General features: G+C 39.7%; 1 protein-coding gene and 1 long non-coding RNA gene across 9 annotated transcripts in view; one reads left to right on the top strand and one right to left on the bottom strand.

Annotated features, from left to right (window-relative positions):
• LOC137997793 (uncharacterized) overlaps nucleotides 1-523 on the top strand; it is a 7,301-nt gene extending 6,778 nt beyond the window's left edge. For both annotated transcript variants that reach the window (XR_011122587.1, XR_011122586.1), the window contains exon 3: nucleotides 1-523. This exon is cut by the window's left edge and continues 678 nt beyond it. This is a non-coding gene — a long non-coding RNA (uncharacterized lncRNA).
• The window catches only part of LOC137997787 (uncharacterized), a 92,305-nt gene that overhangs the window by 27,153 nt on the left and 47,652 nt on the right, over nucleotides 1-17,500 (bottom strand). For 6 of the 7 annotated variants that reach the window (XM_068844035.1, XM_068844034.1, XM_068844033.1 and 3 more), the window contains one exon: nucleotides 14,117-14,190. The gene's annotated coding sequence lies outside the window, so the exon portion shown is untranslated. Of the gene's footprint in view, nucleotides 1-3,662; nucleotides 3,963-14,116; nucleotides 14,191-17,500 lie in introns of those variants that run through there. The other variant, XM_068844036.1, reaches the window with a different exon arrangement.

Genomic DNA, 17,500 nt, shown 5'->3' with positions numbered 1-17,500 from the left:
AAAATGGAACAGAAATGCCCCGTTCCCCCCAAATCAAGGATGAAACTGCATGAAGGCCAAGACACGCCATTTTCCCCTCACTGATTTTGGGGAGAGGGGTGGTCTCAATTTTCCATTTAATTTGTCCAAGATTGTAGGTTCACTATAATAATAACTGTTCTAGCAATTTTCACTTTTAATCTCAATGAAAAGAACAGATACTCATCCTAGTGCAATATATGTAATGACGAAAACAAAAAATCTATTTGATGAAAGCAATCTGGATTGTAATGAAAGACTCTTTGACCTTAGTCTGTATCACATCCATCTCTGCATATTTCTAACATGCACAGATTCAATCCACATTAACTCTATTGCCAGTTATTAGCTGATTATAAAATGACTATACAAACCCTAGCTCAAGAATGAACCAAAAGTTTGAAATAATTATTAAATAAAAAGCAATCAATATTAAAGTCACTTCATCATCGCTTTCATGTTGAGCTAGTACAACTTTGTTTGTCTTTTATGCACTTTCAGTTTCCTAAAACAAATCCATACCTATTCAGTCAATGCTCAAGATTAAACCAATAAGCTATATGGGACAACAGGAAATTAATCAATACAGCGATTTCATTTTCATTTTCGATTTGAGCTTTTATTTATGACCAAACATGCATACACAGCACTTTCAGTTACCAAGGAATTTTCTGAGAAAACAATGACTTGATGTGTTCCAAAACCACAACATCCTTTCAGTCTTAAACATCTTAATAGCTCTTATGAATTACAATGTACAGTAAATGTCAGTCAGCGAACCTGAATGGAAAAGAAATACCTCTTGGTTTCTAGAACTTCCTTAGCAATTCCACAAGAATAATTTTATCACCACAACAACTTGACCACATCAAAAAAATATTGATTCGGCACATGGCATCCTGTGAATTTAATTTTATAACCTTCAAAAGAAGGATATCCAGATGACATCTCTTGTGGGGAGAGACATACATGTACATGTAACATTATTAAAATTCTAATCACGAAATATCTAACAAGGTATTCCATGCTTGGCCATTGCCATTAACATAATATTCCTAGACTGTCTGGCGAAAGATTCACATGACTTCACTGGAGACACTATTCTAGTAAAAATAAAATAATATTCTAAATTAACTTATTTTCAGTTGGGAGTAAGCTCAGTTGATTTTTGAACTGCACAAATGAATAAAGGGCTTCAAAATGCTCTTGTGCCAATTTCACGGGGTCAGGACACAGAGTTCTTTGTTTGTAGAGTTCACAGCCGTCGAAGGAGGACTGTTTCTCGAGCAATACCTTATGTCAGATCCACAAAGCAGATCCGACCTTGAAAAAAAAAGTATTAATTTTACCCACATTGCTTTTGTATTTACATGTACCCGGGAAAAAACACAAAAAGACATTAAGGTCACTTTCAAATGTTGTGCTACTGTAGAGCTGAACTAATTATTTGATGTTAGCATGGAAGTAACATGATGTTTGAAACCATTCAGTATAGCAGTTTGAATTTACACTGTAGTTCCACAAGGCAATCCAATTCAACAGCGTCTGATGTGACACACGGCACCAGCACAGCATAGTTTCACACGTTGCACTACTGCCTACCGTATTCAAGTCATAAATAATTACTACGAAAACGATCCTACTGCGCATGCCATAGCTGACCGCTGGATGGAAGGTGTGTTTTGTCGTTTTCTTTCTTTTGAATTTGGTGCCACTGAATTAAATTCAATGTTTGAAACAATGCCTATGCTATTGTCGTGCCACTGCCAGGAGAAAATTCATTTCAGTTTTACACAGCAGAAGCGCAACGTTTGAGGCAGACCTAATGCCATAAAAAAAAAAACACATTAAAAGAAACGAATAATTGGTCAAAGGAAGGTATTCTCGTTATTGCTAAGTGCATGTCATGGACCACTAAATCTGAAGGAAAAGGTCATCCACACCACAGGAAAGAGCTGAAAGCCAGATAAGAATGCTCTCTGTATGAGCTTACATATTCTTTAAAAGGCAAAACAAGATCAGCAATCACCATTTAAATGAAACAATGACTGACAATCCTCGCTAAGACTATCGTCAAGGTAAGTAAGTAGACAATGGGGTATAATGCCTGTTTTTACATAAAAGAACCATTTTGTTTTAAATGTTACAACTTCAAATGCAGAAAACAAAACAGTTGGGACAGGCCAAACAGGAAACTAAACCTGTAAATTCACTCACAAGCTCATGACCTCAAAGCAGTTAACTGTGGTTCAAAGCTGGGGTTTTTTGAGTTTAAAAATTCCCTTATTTGGATGTACAGCTGTAACATACCGCGCACATTTTCCCGCACAATCTTATTTTTGTCTATATTTAGGCGTAAAATTGGTGTCCTAAAATACCCAGCTTTGTTTCAAGGTCGTGTGCTTGATTCACTTTGTTGCAGTAAGATAACTGAGAAAACTGTCTCCCAACAACAAATCAGTGTCACACAATTCAAAAATTATTTGAAAATAACTCCAATCAGAAGACAACTTCAACTGAGGATATTGAAACAACTAACAGCAGTCCTTTTCAGGACTTTTGTCACCACGACGATCTTACTTCATCGATTTTTGATTCCACCAATTGACCCAGCCTGGTGGATATTGCAGGCTAGGAACGTCTTATAGCAGAGTAATTCTTTTGTTTAATGAAACCAGAAAGTTCCCCCTGATACCAGTTAATTAAAATCCCAAACCCCATAATTTCTGCTAAAAAAAAGGTCAAGTCAACTTTGATTTATTCTACAACCAACAAATTTTGCTCCCACAAATTTCTAAGCTTTTCCGCCAACAATGCATTATTCAGTCGCAGCATCAAACAGTCACGTGAATGTATAATACGAAGATCCCGGTTAGCAAACAGCACCAACAATCATCACAACAGCGGTGAGATGATGAGTGCAAGGTACAGTATTAAAGAACATCGTAATACTGAGGAAACGTATCATACATGTATTCTCAAAATATAACACAAAGGCTTGACTGCAAAATTACCCTGCCACTAATAGTTATGAGTTATTCAAGAGAGAAAAAATGTGGGAGTAATAATAGAATACAGGCCATTTTTGAAGCAGTATCTCTGGAATGGCTCGGCGACTCGCCAGTAAAAGTGAACGTTTAAGGAGGGAATAAGGTAAATCAATGAGTACTGGCTCCGCGGCCCGCAGTGAAAGAATGAATATATATATCTTTGAGTGGCTCGGCGGCTCGTCGGTTGACTACCGAGCCGCCGAACCACTGAAAAAGTACTTGTTTCAAAAGTGACCCTGTATTTTATAGTTTATAAAAATGAAAGATGCAAGGCAAGCTGAAGTTAATCAGCTCCAATGGAGGCCAAGCGTGAAGGAGCAGGACACTAACAATAATCTTTGAACAAAGTGTAGAACTCGAATTCTTTTACTGTTAATGGGAAGGGACAGACGGATTTCCAACCATAACTCCTGTACGAGTTTCACGCTAAGTAGAACATACAATTCCACGAATTCAGCTATGAGGACGAAGACGCGGACTTATGTATTGACCTTGCATTGAAGATAAGTTTACTTAACCTTAACTATCATCTTAATTAAATGTATAGAAAACTTAATAAATACCGTCAAAGCGTACTCGTCAATGGGAACTTACCTCCGTTTTCTAAATCCAGCTACTGTAGACTTGCGCGCAAATTCACATCTTGCACAAGCAAACAGCATGAATCCTTAATGTCCTCATCGACAAAGAGAGACGAAACGAGGTTGAGCTCTGGAGACGAGGCTCTCATAGCCTCTTCATATAGCCTGGATTCCCGCGATGGCGGACGGGAGGGGTGGGGGGAGCAGACTGTCCCGAAAGACTGTAGGGAAAAGCGCCCTGGGGACGAGGTTGGACACATGCCTCGAAGTGGTCCTGGAGTTCCGGAATATCCGGGAAAACCTGTTTCATTGGTTCATTCGTCCTCGTGTGTAATAGCGACTATCTTTTTGTTTACAAATATTGACGTCACATTTCTTTTGATATTCAAATTTGCCAACCACGGAACGAAAGAAATCATTGTTTTAACAGCCAATTAAGCTCTGATTGGCATGTTAATAACAATGGATGACGTCACGAGAAACATCGCGATTGCTGCTAAATCACGTTTTGCGAATAATGCACTTGCCTGACGAGGTATTGGTAAAACAAAAAATGTATACATCTTCACAGGCGTACAACCAGCCTTGCACTGAGTACTATTTTGTTTTTTGTCTACAAAAATTATTTGCTGGTTAGATCTCCCAAGATCCGGCACTTCTATTTTTTCAACTGGCCCTTGCATAAAAATTTGTCTACAATAGCGATGTTTCTCTTGACGTCACCCATCTTTATTAATATGCCAACCAGAACCTAACTGGATGTGGAAACAATGACTTCTTCTGTTCTAGGCCTTTACACAAATATCCGGATATTTTTTGAAATATTTAGAAGTTTCCTAGATATTTAGAGAATTTTAAGATCTTTAGAAAATTTTGGGATATTTAGAAACAATTATAGCTTTTTTTGGGTGTTTCCCAACTTTTTCTCTCTATTTTCTTGACAGAATACTCAGTTCTATGATTTTTTGCGATTCTATGCTAGAAATAATCCAGTTCAGTGGTTTCCTGTTTGAATAATGTATTGCATATCACTAGCAGCCATTTGTCCAAATGGAGGATGCTGGAAACAATGAGCCTGAACCTTCTCCCGGCTCTGAGTGTACTCCTACTTCCACTTTTGCTTTGCATCCATGTTGCTTTATAAGTTGCTTTATTTCCATAATACTAGTGTAGACAATTTCTGACATACTTTTCAGCTCCCGCTGGGAAAAATCTTGGCCTAAAGGGATTCAAAATCGGCTTATTTTTAAAACAAAAATACGAGCTATTTAGAGGAGTTTTCGAGACATTTAGAAAATCTTTTGGGATATTTGGACTTTTTCTTAGAATTTCCGGAAAGATATTTAGTCGATTTTACGTGATATTTGTGTAAAGGCCTATAATCTGTTCGGTTGTTGGAAAATAATGCTCTAATAAACGCCCCCTTTCTTATAAACGCCTCCTATCCATTAAACGCCTCTGGTGTGGTGGAAACTTTGAAATAGACGCCCCTCTCTAATCATGAACGCCTCCCCCCTCCCCCCCCCCTCCCCGCCCGCTCACAAAAAAAAGGAAATCGTTCAGCCGTAAAGCAAAATCGTGCAATTTATTTAACACCTTGCTTGCTTAAATGCTTCAGTGAGAATCACCCAATTAATAATTCAATAATAATCAATGATTATTACTATCAATCAATGGCAATGATATTGGAAATCAGTCAGGTCATCACTGAGTCGGATGTCGATGAACCCATTTGTGAAAATAATGTTTCCGCAGATGACGACGAGAATTTGAACTTGCTGTTTCGCCGCATTGATATAGAAATATAAATTTACTGTTGTCGCCCCGATGATATAGAACTATGAAAGTTTATTTGGATTTTCTAGTTTTTACGGTGAACTTGAAATAAACGCCCCTCTCTAATACACACCTCATATCTATTTAAGGCCTCCCCTTACACCTCAAATATTTAATACACTCCCCGGGCGTTTATTAGATCATTTATGGTATCAAAAGGAATGTGACGTCAATGTTTGAAGACAAGAAATATGGCCATTTTTGAGAATACTCGTTGACGTTAATGGGTTAATTAATGAGGGGGAAACCGGAAAATGCTGTTCCATTCGCCACATGAAATTATTGAAATTTTAATTTTAACTAAAACTTCTTGTCGAATGGTAAAGCGCCCAAGATTAGGGTTGCCTGTTTTAGGTTAGGGTAGGAACCCATGAGTAGGAGCCGGGGAATTACATTTACATCTAATTGTCGTATCTCAACAATAACTTTATTCTGATTGGTTATTCCAAACAGTGCGTGCAGAGCCGATGAACTCGTGGCATTCTAAAAGTACAGGGCCGCGGAGTACGTTTAAAAGGGATGGGGGGGGGGGGGGGATGGGGAGGGGTCTAAGTTTTGGTGTGGACCACGGAAGTGTCATGGGAGGGTGTCACAAAATTCCTTTTTCTTTAGTTCTTTGTTTCGTTAGTTTATAGTTTATTCCGCTCGTGTTAATTACTTAGTGTTAATTTCGTATCGTAGTCTACCGCAATTAGTACATTAGAGAATAGTTTGTTAGTCTATTTGTTCTTTTAAGTCTCCATTGTGGAGATGCTTTTGTAACTATTGGTTCGTTAGGGTCGTGTTTTAACAATAGGTTTTTCAATAAGTGTTGATGTGGAGTGCATTGTTATGTAAAGATATAAATGTAAGTAGCGTGTTGTAAAGGCGGGTGGAAAAAGGTCAGTTGACGAGAAGACTGCTAGGAGAAGGAAAGCCGGAGAGAAGTCAAAGTGGAAAGGTGAAAGTTTAAAGAAAGTGGAAAAGAGAAACACTGCCAAGAGTCATTGGTGGGAGCCGACCGCGAAATTCCCAGACAAAACTCCTTTGTCGGCGGTGGCAAATATATTTATAGTGGAAGTTTTTGGAGGAAAAGTTCGGCGACGAAAGTGAGAGTCTTGTGGACTGACAGAAGACGTGACTACGTTCGTTGGTTTGCTGAAAGTGGAAGTGGATGGTTGCAGGATTAGCCGGTTGGACTTACAAGAACCTTGAGAAGACACGAAGGCTGACGAAGAACTGAACTTATTGTCTGTAAATATTAAAGTAAAGTATTTAGTTCATTTTGTATTGTCGTTTAAGTATATATTAGCATTAAGTAAATCTAAGTAAGATTAGTTAATTTAGAGATAGTAACTGTCGTAACTGTTTTACTTGTAGTCAACTTTTATCTTTAATTAAAGTCGTACGCGTTTACTAAAAATTTATGCTGTGTTGCGGGTTTGTGGGAAGGGGTGTGAAATACGTTATTTTACCCTTAGTTTTCTCTTATTTTCTCCTCGCTATCTCGCGAGACCCAGGGGATCGCGAACCGTCACAGAGGGGGAGAGGTCTAGGAGAAAACAACATCGTGGGAAAAAAGTGGGGCCTATAGCCACGCCAGCCCCTCCCTTTCCGCGGCCCCCGAAATAGAAAGATACGTGCAAAGGTTGACTCATAGGGCTTGTATGAGAGAGGAAAGCTCTTACTCATGGGCTCCTGGTTAGGGTTTAACCTGCGATTAGGCGTTCGCAGGTTAGTTTAGGGTTATTAGAAGGGCCTATGTGTTAGTAGTTGCGTAGAGCTGAGGAATCACTTTATGACGTTTATCGCTAGCTAGCTTAGCTGGATTGTGCCATGGAAACAAAGAGCGGAACTGACTTGCCACTTCAGAATTACAAAATTAAGATGTTTAACCCAAGTTTCAGATCAAGTCATTGGATGATAGTAGTACCCAGTCACGATGAATACCTCTGTAGTTAGCCGCAAATGTAATTATTCTGACTCGGAGAGTACCATCGCTTACACCATGTACAAAAAGGTTATAACTTCTATAATCTTGTTGACAGGTACGTAAACATAATCAAGGAAATTGGTTCCAGTCTACGACATTCGCTTGTCTTTGAAGAAAGCATTGAGAAAAAAGAAAACAAAGTAGACCATTTAATTTAGGTCTCGACTTAAATAAAAAAAACAACAACAGGAACTTTCCGGCGCCTTTTCCAAGTAATCGCTCCTGTTTTACCAAATTAATCTTGCATCACAAACAGACACAACGCCGGTATAGACAATACAGGACAATGCAAACTGGAAAACAAGAGAGTTTTATCCCTCTTAAAACCAAAATCAAGGACAGGAAAAATGCCCGTTTTGGTCTCCGTGGAGCATTCCTTAATTTGTAGGGGGAGGGAGGTTTTCTTTTCCATTTTATTCTCATCAGGGGCCAGGTGCTCAAAGCCTGGTTAGCACTAAATGTTGGTTAAGAGGTATCAAAACCTATAGGTTTCCATGGTATTTAACGCTGGTTAGCGCTAACCATGCTTCGAGCAACCCGGGCCAGATCGTTTCTTACAACATTGCAAGTTTGCACATGGTTTGTAAAGTTACGTGCTTCAGTATATACTGCTGCTACTTGCTGGTCAGTCATAGCTAATTACCCCATTATCAGAATATAAACTCTTTTTTTATATTTTTATGCGAATAACCAGCTTTGAAGTAAGATGCCGCCGCGAGAAGAATATAGCTGGAAGAGCAGGGTTTTCGTTTCAGGCGGGAGGCCAGACGTTTCCCATTCCATGTCCGGTACTTTGATGCCAATATTTGAGGGGTTTGGTTTATTTATTATTATTATTTTGTTTTTCTTTAAACTTAATTTTTAAAGAGAATTCGAGTGAACTCCAGCCTTGCCTGGGAAACTGATTCTTGGGTTCCAGAAACACGGGAAGCAGCGTTTCTGAGTGTACTATTTCAGTTAAAGATTTCCCGGGGGTGAACATGCCCCCAGCCTTCGGCGCTCTCAAGGCGCCTTGTAGCGCCAAAAATGTCACGTCCGGTGCTTTCAGAAATATGTCCGCTACTTTACAAAACTGTCGTAAACCTTGGAAGATGTGGTCGCATATCGTAAATTGCTTGGATCTACAATGTTCCAATTGACCTTTTTTCAGTTCTGTGCTCAGTTACCAGGCCTTTGAATAAAAGCGAGGTTGGTGTTGACCTTCTTTCGATACAAACCTCACTGCTTTTCTTTAATATGTAAACAGAAACTCGTTTACAAAAGGAAAGCAATGAGGTTTGTATCCGAAAGCAAGGTCAACTCTAGACTAGCTCCAAGTGGCCCTCTCGAAACTCGTCGATTGAGAAATTAAGACCCAACCAGCCGTCACATAGCGGGAAAAAAATTCAAAGGACTTTGAGAAAGCCTACGGTGGGTCAACTAACGCCTCGCTTTTATTGAAAGGCGTATAAAAATGGTCAATTAATTGGCATGAGGACGAAGAAAAAGTCTCGAAAGTTAAGGTTTGCAAAGAAGAACTCTGCTTTGTCAGAGAATGCTTTCCAGACTAACCACGCAATTGCGTGGATGTTGGTAATTCTAGAATTACCGCCACCACCGGGAGACACCATCAAAGCCGTTGTTTGAATATCAAGGGCACGCTCGCTCCTTTCAATCGTGATGATGGGGGCCTTTTACCTGACACCTACAGTGCATTTGCATCTCATTGAAAGAAAAGGCCGCTAATTACTATTATGGCACACCTTTCCTTTATTATTAGCCCTGAGAATGGAAGAGGAATCACTCAATCTTGCGATAACTCGGTTGATCATTTCCGATCGGAAAACACCAGACTGGTGTCGAATCTTTGTGTCTTTGCAACTTTGTAAGCTACATTAATTAAAAAATTGCGCAACGAGATTATCATCAAACTATGTCTGAAAGGAAATGTTTGTTGTGGCTTTGCGTTGCCAAGCATGGGTCAAGGTTAAACGGAAAAGCGTCCCCGAAAAACAGGAAAAGTGTTATTTATATACTGTTGTGGTTTTAAAACCGTGGGAGTTTTGGACCGCATTTGCTTCTTCTCACGAGGTCTAGCGTCTGTGCAGACAATACACTTGGCGTCTGTCAAGCTGTGCAAACACCGCAATAATAAAAGATCGTTTGGGGACTAATGATCCAACGTGTTACATCCAGCAGTCATGAATATCACTCAATCACTGATACACGTGAAGGGAGTGGATGCGAGACGTATTTTCAGTCCCGACCTTCTTAGTTCTTTAGGGATGGACACGTGAATTTTTGAGGGAAAAAAAGGGAAAAAATTTACTTTTTACAAATTGCGGACTACCGTCGGCAGAGCCACTTATTTACTGGGTTGCCTATGGGCAAACCCAGTCGAGGTCTGCGTTTAGTTTGTTTGTTTTTTTTTTTTCTTTTTTTTCTTTTTTTTCTTTTTTTTCTTTTTATTTTATTTTATTTTTTTTCCGTGTCGGTAAAAGTCTTGCCTGTCACTCCCCTGGTAAGTGGTGTCTTTGTGCATAGAGCCTTCTGCGCGTATTTTCTTAGGATCGAGAGGGTAGTGGAACTGCGTAGATTTCTCTGGTGGACACAGTAGAATCATTAACTTAGCCTGCAATGGCGTCGAAAGTCATGCAACGCGAATGGCGTTTTAGTGGATCCTTAAACAAAATATACCCTTATGGAGCTCAATAATAGAAAATCAGTTGGATAAACTAGGCATGAATCTCAAAAGCGACGAGTACCGGACTTCGACAACAATCTATCGCCCGTCGAGACGAAATCAAAGTGAGCATTATTTACCTGAAGTACATGGTAATTTGACACAATTGAGTTTCTTGTCTTCACGCACGCAATGAAATAGGAAGAGGTTTTCGCCTCTAAGAGCAAATATGTTGTTTGTTTCAATAAAACTTTCGCTGGAAAAGGATTCTGTGGTATTTTCTGCCTTTGTGAATTATAATATCATGTTGTGTATTGAATTTTCGAGCTTAAGGTTCAAATGTGATATGGGAGAAGTTTTTTAGTATTGCTCTGTAAGCAGGAAGGGTTCACAGGCCTGTTGGAAGCGTGCTTGAGTTTCAACAAAATGAGGCCCAAAATCAGTGAAAACTTGTGACGCAGATGAATAATAAAGTAGCTGCTATTGCCAAAATGATGGAATTACCTGGTGATAAATAACGTCGTACGCGTCTTGGAGGATCATGACTAAAACACCACACGAATACATACGGGTAACATACGAGTAACATACGAGTAACATACGGAACATACGGATACGTACGAATACATACGACTAACATACGAGTAACATACGAGTAACATACGAGTAACATACGGATACATACGACTAACATACCAATACATACGAATACATACGAGTAATATGAATGTTTTTCTCATAAAGGAAGCTCTAATTATAAGCCTTGCAGGCATTTTTCATGTCAGCAAACACGTACCCGGCTCAGTTTGAGGTGGGAGAGAGGGGATGTTGATCGACCCCCCATGGCTTTCGTTAAATTTAGTCACAGTAAAATAAATTAACATGGAGTGCAGAACCCTTAGCTTGCGCTACAAGATGACAATATATTTTGGATGTCGCTGATGTCGTATGACGTCATCAGATCCGCCATCTTGATTTCACTATTTCAGCTTAAGTTGCCTATGATAAATCAGTGCAAAAAATCAGTGCAAAATCAAGCCAGAAAGCTTAAATTTGGTAAAAAATTATGACAGACCTGCTCTGACTTCCTTACGTGTCTTAAATGTAAACTGGCCTGACAGTTATAATCAACTACGAGAGCAACATGCAAAATGTATTGTCATCTTGTTGCGCAAGCTAAAGGCGGCGAAATACGAGATACAAAAACCCTTAACTTGGCGCGCAACATTATTTCGTTGCAAGTTTGGGTCGATTTCTCCCGTTTTTCACCTTGCATGATCAACTTGTCGCGCAACAAAAACATTTGTTGCGGGTTGAAGAAAGTTGTTGCGAAAAGTAGAGCGCGGAACTACTCTGAGCAACAAATTTTGGCTTTGTTGCTCGTTTTTCATCAAGCTCACAACTTGTCGCGCAACAAATGTGCTCTTGTACTAGCAAAGCAACCACTCAGCGCCCTGCATTTCTTCAACCCGCAACAAATGTTTTTCTTGTGGGTCAAGTTGATCACGCAAAGTGAAAAACGCGAAACATCGACCAGAACTTGCAACGAAACAATGTTGCGCCACAAGTTGAGGATTTTTGTATCTCGTCTTTCGCTGCCTTAAGGGTTTTGCACTCCATGTGAATTTATTTTACTGTGACTAAATTTAACGAAAGCCTTGCAGGGTCTATCAACACCCACCCCCCCCCCCTCCCCCCTCAAACTGAGCCGGGTACGTGTTTGCTGACGTGAAAAATGCTTGCAAGGCTTATAATTAGAGCTTCCTTTATGAGAAAAACATTCGTATTACTCGTATGTATTCGTATGTATCCGTATGTTAGTCGTATGTATCCGTATGTTAGTCGTATGTTAGTCGTATGTAAGTCGTATGTATTCGTATGTATCCGTATGTTCCGTATGTTACTCGTATGTTACTCGTAGGTTACCCGTATGTACTCGTGTGGTGTTTTAGTCATGATCCCCTTGATCATCCCCTTGGAGAGTAAAAAACAAGAGTTGGGCGATTGTGATCTTTGTTTTGACTTCGCTCACTTCATTGTCAAACTTTATAACACTTGACACAAAAAGAAACTTACAAAAACCCGGTATCTTGCCATCATTTGACACAGATGCTTCACTGTTTGGCGAGTAAACATGCCGCGGTAACTTAATCACGGCGCCCGCTGAATTCCGGCCATGTCACTTTCGATTTTGCAATTTACTTGAACGTAGCAAAAATCTTCCAAAATGTTTGTCGCTGATCGTAACTTTTTATATTCTATAGATCGTTTTCACGTGACGTCATCACCTTCCAAAATCTAAAACTAAAGATCCACCAAAGTTTTTATCCTCATCAGGCATAAGAGGCGGCATATCTATATCTGTTGACAATTTCACAGCTCAATAGCGTGCTTTGTTTGGAAACCAGAGCATTTTGAATTTCCGGATTATGTAGGTGCGTGACACAAAGCTACGATCAAGTTTGTTGAAAAATATATACTTATCTCATGATTTTGAGCCCTTTTAGATGTTAGAGCATTAGGAAAAGTGCTTATGTAAATGCTTGTTTTTTCAGTAGTGATAATCAGTCGCCTAGATAGCCAAAGTCAGTTCCAGATGTTTACACTATTTTCCGGCCTGCGAAACATTTCGACGAATATCTGAAGTTTGGGGAAACGCAGAGGCCTAAAACTTGGACAAGTGTCTTATTTCTTTATCTTCTATAAGATAACAATTTCTTAGCGTTTTGCACTGGATAGTTTTTGATTTATTTTTTTTATTGCGTGACAGTGAAAACGATCTATATTCAAGGTTCAAAATTAATGTTGTTTTCATGTCGTAAATATTTTATTCTCGATCGACCGTCCGGGAAACTTCCTTCTGCTCTTTCTGAAAACTGTGTATCAATATTTATTTGCTTTTTCATCAATATTTGTTTTGCATAAAGCACGCTAACAGAATCTGTACCTTGCTGAGTTCGCATTTGTTAGCGTTAATAGTATTTTCGGTCAGATGTTTCTGTTTTTTATGAGGGGTTTATTGTTTTGGTCTCCCATCCCAACACTAACCCCGCGAAACAGGGCTTGACTTCAGTGAAGTTTAGTATTACAAAGCTTTCAGATGCTCAGAGGGCACACTTGTGGTGAAAAGAAGTTGTGAGGGGACTTGAAAATTATCAACATGTCAGCCCAGAAGCCAATGTTTCTCGCTTCTCTTTTATTTGTTATTCTTCAGAGACTGGAATGCTGTATTTCAATACCACACAATTCAGTGCCTTCTGATTTTCTGTAGCTCGTATCACAGGCAAGCCAGTGTATGCTTCACAGAAGCATCTAGTTTTCCTCAAATCGCTGCTATCGCTGGAAAGTATGGGGCGCCGTACGTACTAAGGCTAAATAATAAATTTACAAACGGCGCCCCATTCTATTGACACCGATCCCTCAGCGAGCGTGCAAGTTTTAGGGGTATTTGATGCAGCAGGACTTTGCATGTTGAGTAAACTAAAGCACGAGCATCATACTTAGTTTACAATCACTATCATTAACATTTGAAACAACTTCCCAGGTTACTCCTATCGCTCAGTAGTAGAGCATCCAGTAGTTTAGTCATAGAAATGTCCTAGGTTTGACTCCTTCAAAGGGGAACTCGGATTTCTTCCGAGTATTCCCGGGTCACCATCGGAAAATACTGTATTATCTCTTCAACTTCCCAAGACACGGCAGCTGTAACTGCAAGCCATTGATAGTTATAAAATGAAATGATCACGCATGTTCGGAGTACGCGTGCGTGCACAGTACTGGCTTTGACAGTCGCTTTGAAAGAGAGTATTACTTCTAGCTTTGGTCTCGTTAATAATGGCGTTTTTATGAGTTGCATAGATGGTTTATAATTTGAAGCCGGACCACCTCCGATATCGGATCGCCAAAAATTTTGTTGTGTCTTCAGAGATATAATCGCGCCACATTGCGTTTTCATAATTATTGTAGCTATACAGGAAAAATGTTATTGAGCACCTACCTATCAGTAGACTCAGTTTCGTCCAGTAAAAATGTATCCGAAGATTTCTTGAAAACAAGATATTGCTGCGTAATCTACAAATGCACAAAATAAATGTTTGGTTTCCGGGAAAAAGGTAATAAAACATTAAAAGCACTGGCCAATTGGGAGGCAAGAGCAGATCTCTATGGTATAATAAACTTTAATTAGCTGTCAAGTGTATTTAGCGCACAGCAATAAGGAATCGGTTTGTCTAAAGAATTAATAGTTTCTTTTTATGGTGACGCCAGCTATGCGCCTGTCCTCTAATAGATCATAGGTGAGAACCAATCAAAATGCGTGCATTATTTAGCTTATTATATCAAGATAAATAGACAACCGCGGAAGCTTTAAAATTAAAGCTCTCGAGCTAAACCAGATAACACTTTTATAAATGAATTCCAAAAAATAAGACTGCACTGAAACGTGATCCGTGAAAATCATCAAAACACATTAAGCCTAGGGGGCTTATATATTTGCGGCCTATATTGGAAAAATACATAATATAATATTGGGGGGCCTATATTAGACGCATGAGGGGTCGCCATGGTAGCTATTACAATCAAACGGTCATAACAGCATTCAGAGACCAAACTGAAGGGAGAAAAACAGTCGAATTCAGGGCCACCAAAGTTCATGGTAAGGACCTCCCTCTCACTTGTTCTTGGCCCTTCGCTCTTTGTACGCAGACATGAACCCATGGATAGGGGCCTCCCCACGCACTATATTCTTGAGTCAACCTTTGCGTGTATCTTTCTTGTTTTAGAAGTAGCCCTGCAGGAGACTCACATTTACATCAATTTATGTCAATTTGCGCAATTTGCATGCATCGTTTGTGTTCGTTCGGCAATAACTTTATTCTGATTGGCCATTCTGAACATGTACAGTCAGCTACAGAGCCAACGAACTCGTGGCGTTGTAAGAATGGAAAGATACGCACAAAGGTTAACTTGTATGGGAGAGAAAAGCTTCTACTCATGGGCTCTTGACGCAGACCATTATATCGGTTTTACTCTTGAGATACATTTCCTTTTTCCACTTATTTTATTATCCTATTCTTCTGTTGCTTATATGGCTTTCTTCTCTTCAATGAAACATTTTGAGGGTTGCCCCAGCTACATAAGCTTAGGCGTCACTAAGTGACCCCCCTAACCATGATCGCAACCAAAACCCTAACGAAAGAGAAATGCATGCAGTTCTAAAGGGAGCTTGTGATGTTTATGCAAAGTACCATGAATCTAAAGAGCGTTTTCAATCACGTGACCAGCAGCCTTGTTGGATTATTGAAACAAAAGAAAGTATTTGCATAAAAACAGAGTTCAGTTCCCAGAGGATTAGTTTGGTACACTATCCTGGCCGCCATTTCTTTGTTTTGGAACATCAACATAGTCGCTGTGACGTCGTGTGAAAACGCTCTACAGGTGGATTTCACGTTACGTCATCGCCGCCATGTTGGTGGACGAAAACAAACGATCTCTCATTAGCACCTTTTGTTCGTCCACCAGAAATTGTACATTACGTCATTGGCGGTTATTTGTGTCCCAAGAGATTGGTTGTAAACCAACTATTGGACATATATGGAGGATGATATTTTCGTCTAACCCCACAGCAACCTTGATCAACGCTTCTTTCCTTCCCCGCCGAAACAGAATACCGTATTGTACATTACGAAAAGATCTTGTTGATTTGTAAATCGCTGGTGCCTTTAGTAGGTTATTGAAGAGCCTTATTAGATTGTAGGGAAATGTTATTCGATCTGTTTCTATCAAACGGCAGCGGACGAACCAGATCCAAGTTGTGCCGCATTTTAAACACTTCTTTCGTTTTTTCAATTACCAACCAGCAGCATCGAATCAAATGATTTGAAACTGAAAGGAAGGGAATGGGAAGCGACGCCTGTTCATTCGATGTACAGTGGATATATGTGTAAATTCCAAGGACAGAGAAATGCTTCAAATAACAAGCACGATTCCTTTCCTAAGTGGTTTGAACCCAGGAGTCGTATCATAGTTAAGTCAAATATGATCGTCCGGGACTTTTTAGGATGTGACCAAATGACATTACGACAACCTAAGCGGAAGTCATCTTCAGATGAATTTGTGCAACGTCAGTTGATGGTATCAATACTCTGGTTGATGTGATTGGTCAACGAAGTCGTGATGTTATTGGTCGACTGTCTGTCAAGCCTACGTGTTATTGCCTGTAAAGACTGTAAGAGTGATTGGTGCGTTTCTATCCATTTAGGTATGATGTCTGTACTTGTATTGTTGGTAAAATAGGCCCTTCAACTATTGTTACCACAATAACTCGGTCAGTGTTTTGTTTGTATGTTGTTGATGTCGTCGATAAAGGCCCGGGCAAACGGCTTCAACATGTGCTTCAAAATCCGTTCGATTTTGTTGGTGAACGATCATGTTGAAACTGTTCCCCCCCCCCCCCCCCCACTCCCCTCCTTCTTCCCTTTCAACCGTGTTGAAACATGTTGAATCGAAGTTGAAACCATCTGCCCACCCTAGCGATCAACTTCGACAAAATCGAACAGATGTTGAAGCCGCTTGCCCAGGCCTTAAGTCGTTTGTCACAATTCCCGGTGGCTTTTTCCTACCGTTCTCATCCGCGTCAACGAAACTTAATTTCAGGCCGCCAGCTAAAGCATTTCCCAAATGGAATAATTGTTTCAGAAATTTTATTACCCTCTGAACTGTTTCAATTTTACAAAACTCCGGGCGTAATCAGTCTCCATGTAAGGAAATATGCATACGTTATTTGTAACAATTATTCCATGGGCGTGCGTTGGATATGAGATGGTAAATAGGCAACAAGGCGCGTAGCACCGAGTTGGCTATAACCAGTCCCATATCCAACAAGCGCTAATGGAATAATTGTTGTATTAAATGTTCATTAAATTCTGAACGCTTGGACACTTGGAAATTAAAGCCAATGAGTTTCCATATTAGGTCATATGAGCTTTGTATAAACCGAGATTGAATGAACCATTCAGAAAGCTAGAAACGCAATATCCGCGGTCGAAAATTTAATAATCGCTGAAATTCGAGATCGAATTAGCCAATCAGTACCTTCGGTTCAAATCGCTTGCAATTTTAATTTCAGAACCGACATGCTGACAGCGATTTCATATCGCTAGCGAAAGAGTAGTTGCATTTCACTGCATTTTACAGCGAGAATATAGTAACTTAAGATAATAACAAAAGCTTCATAATCTGTTATCATAAAACTGAGTTCTACAAGATTAGGAAAAGACCTTGTAACAGACAGTGACTCGTTAAACAACGGAGTATCCGGCCACTACTATGTTCTTGTAGCGGCATCGTTTGAAGAACGAGGCATACAACAATGGATGCTATT

This window comes from Montipora foliosa, chromosome 3, assembly GCF_036669935.1.
Source record: "Montipora foliosa isolate CH-2021 chromosome 3, ASM3666993v2, whole genome shotgun sequence".
NCBI classification, from domain to species: Eukaryota; Metazoa; Cnidaria; class Anthozoa; order Scleractinia; family Acroporidae; genus Montipora; species Montipora foliosa.
This window is presented reverse-complemented; position numbering and strand designations above follow the sequence as displayed.